Here is a 3,544-nt window from a genome sequence, read left to right on the forward strand (position 1 = left end):
TCAGCCAGACCCAGCATGGCTGGGATGGGCTCCCCATTATTTGCACCTCTGCAGGCTGGGATCTCACATTAGGACCTCCAGAAAATGGGCTCTTCCCTGTCACGGGCACATGACATTGCCCAGGTTTATTCTTGAGATCAATTTGGCATCTTCCAGGCTGTAAGGAAAAGCTGCAATTGCTCTGAGATGCTCTGACTTGAATAGCTCAATGGCCAACAGTGAGGTCAACCCTTGGCTGGAGGGAACACGTCTTGCTCAAGAAGTCAAAGAAGAAAAGCATCCCACCTAGGAGGACATCAACTGGCATTTAAAGCATTCTCTGAGCTGGTGTCAGTTCTACTTACCAGCTTTTAATGAATTAATCCTGAGAGCCCCTCCTGGGGACAAAGCCTCTGACTGGAGCTCAGAAGAGATAGAAAGCCCCTTGGGGGATGGCTACAGAGGAGAGCCAAAAGCTCTGTCTCATGCCCCAGCGCAGAGCACAGCCACCAGCATTTCCATGGGGCTTCCCAGACCAATGACAGCTCTGTCCTACCGAGGGCCCCCCCCAAAACAACACAGGCAGGTATGCAACTTCTCTTCAGGCCATACCCCAAGTAAGGCACCTTCCCAGCGAAACGCCTCTTTCCAAAGCATTTTCATTGTTATGGGACTTTCCGCTCTCCCTGAGACCTCTCCAAAGCTGGCTGGGCACTGCGGTTTTCTGTCACTCCTGAAAGTCATTTCCTCCTGCTGTGGCTGCCCTAATCAATTAGTGACCTATAAATAGCCTCCCTGATTGCATGGTGACATCCAGAGCGCATCGTCACTGCCAGCTTCCTCCTCTACCTGGGGAGCAGGCTTTTTCCAGGGCATGGAGGGCGGGTGGGGAGCACCCCTCTGCCCAGCCCTCTTTAATGCTTCCCACCACCGGGTGACTTTCCGCTCTCTGCCCGTCTCCTCCCGCTCCTGTGCAATGGGACCGATTCAGTTTTCAGCAGTTTGATGTTCTGGTAATACATGGACCAGCACAGAAAGGTCTCTCTCAGGAGCGCTGCTCTGAACTCCTACCTGAGCTCCCTTCAGAGTGGTGGTCACTCCTACACAGTTCCTCCAAAAACCCCATCCCATCCGCTCCTGAGACCATCAGGGTTGGTGCAGCCATCCTGGAGAATGCTCCAGCTTCCAGAAACGATGCTCAACACGGTCCCTGTTTGACAGCAAACCTCCCAATTTACTAGATAGGCCAAAAAGAGAGTCAGGAAGCTTTGGAGGGTCACCCAGCACAGGGACCACAGGGGATTCTGCAGCTGAGATCCAGCCGGGCAGCACCTACCTGGGATGAGCCTCTTCCCACGCTGGTGGCACTCCTCATGTCTCAGGCAGGAGGGCAATGTGTGGCCACCATTGCATGCTTATTGCTGCAGGAGAGCCATCATTAGCTGTCTCTTTCTTCCCCTGTCCAAGCAAAAATAATTAAATCCTATGTTAACAACCAAAACATTTGTTGAAAGAAACACGGGACCAGAGGGAATGGGGTGATCGTGGCTGGCAGGTGTCCCCACTTTTGCCATTATTTCCCTCTCCCAACTGATGTGCAAATCCCAAACCTGATGGGCCTGTCGAGCTTTTGCTCTGCGCTTGTTCAGTTAAATAAGCGATTGAGGGCTTTTGCTTTTGAGTTACTGCAGCAGCCAAGCTCGCTCACAATGGAAATGCAGGAATTCACATTTGTTTTTAAATGTGTATGTATGTAGAAGTGAAATCCCAGGTCATCTACCAGAATATATATATATATATTCTTTATTTAAAAAAAAAAACCTCTATCACTTGGCTCTTGCCTGGGCTGTGCAGCAGAGCTATCCCACAGAAGCAGCTATCTGAGGAACCAAGAGACTCAGCAGTTAAAAGATTTCTTCTTTTTTTGTATCTCGCCTCTGAAGGGCTGCCTCTGGCACCACCGGAGGAAGTCACCCAGTGTTTTGTTCTCGTAAACTGCCCCTTTGATCAGCTGCAATTTTAGCGGATCAAACAGCTCTGAGGACGTAACCGCAAATCCCGGGACACGCTATGACGGGCAGGGAAGCGGTGTCTCCAGCATGAGTTGGCAAAGCCTCGGCCATCACAGCTGGGAAACAGCCCTCCCACCTTGACCCAGCCTGAAACCCCCAGTGGGCATCTCCGAATTGCTGTAATGGCCAGAGACGACAGTTTGGCTGGAGCAAAACTCCTGGGACACGGCTCGATAGCGAGGATCCTGCTCTGCTGGAGTGCTGGACCACAGCCCTGGGGCTGTGCTGCCAAACCCCGGGCACACAGGGGTTTGCTGCACTGTCCTAGCTGGTGCCGACTGCTCCATGGCTGCTTCCTTTTGCCCAGCTCCTTCCCCTCGTTTGGGAACTCATGGGGATCCCATACCTGCTGTCTGGGGCAATCCCCATCCCTGAACAGTGGAGCAGCCTGCTCAGAAATATCCGACCCCACCCTGGATCGGGACACTGGATGAAAGCCAGCCACGAGCCTCAGCAAACCATCCATGCTCATCCTCCTGCGCACACAGAGAAGGGCTTGGGTGGAAAATGAGATCCTGTAGAGATCAGGCTGTACCATAATACTGCATGTTTGATATATTTTTTCCATGTATAAAAAGCAAGTGGCAGGAGCTGAGGACACGGTTCCTCAGGAGGGACCTGAGTGGTCCCTACATCTGGTCTCCCAGTAAAATACTTGAATATACACCAACCCACCATGGTCCTTATGTCTTAAAAGCACATTGGGCTGGGAGCAGCTGCCCTGCAAAGCCAGCTTTCCAACTGTTCTGTGCCACAGAAGTGCAGGCCCATGTAGAGTCTCTGCTGGCTAATAAGGGGTTGAGCACCACGTTGCGCTCTTTCACTCGGTGGTAGCAGCCCTCCGTGGCAGCACTAACAGGCCCTTTTCTCTACCAGGTCAGCTCTTTGTACACACATTTTCAGGGGCCTCAGAAAGCCCAGAAAGTCTGTGAGACTGGCACAACCTGAGCTTTCATGACTGGTGTGCACAGAAAAGTCTGTGTGAGACAGTCAGGTCTCTTGTGCCCCCAAAAAAAGGGAGCAGAGGGGCTGCTGGTGGACTGGATGAGACCAGCCAGCATGGGGGACAGAGCACAGTCCCCCTCCATTCAGCCACCATCCCCTCCATCAAAGGGACACCAGCCTCCATGTTCTGCTCAGCCCACACATCCCTTCTCAGCTAGCTTTTGCCAGCTCTCAGGCTGACGAATACCCATGGCTGCCGGCTCATGGCTAGCGAGCTAATTTGGCTGGGTTTGGTGGTTTTCTTAAATCCCAGCTGCTGGAGTCGGGGGAGCTTTGGTTTGGTTGTGATTTATATTTTTTCACTAAAAACAAGGATATTTTAGCCCTTGGGATTAGAGAAAAAAAACCCATCTCTGGCTCCAAAAAGCAGCAGGCAGATGAAAACAACACCCAAAACATGAATTTTTGTCAAATTCCTTGATTTCTAGTCTTTCACACCAACCACATGGAGCAGGGACAGGTTGAACCCCCACGGGCGGATGCTTGGG

The sequence above is a fragment of the Pygoscelis adeliae genome, unplaced genomic scaffold (assembly GCF_000699105.1).
Source record: "Pygoscelis adeliae isolate BGI_AS28 unplaced genomic scaffold, ASM69910v1 Scaffold453, whole genome shotgun sequence".
Classification (NCBI taxonomy): Eukaryota; Metazoa; Chordata; class Aves; order Sphenisciformes; family Spheniscidae; genus Pygoscelis; species Pygoscelis adeliae.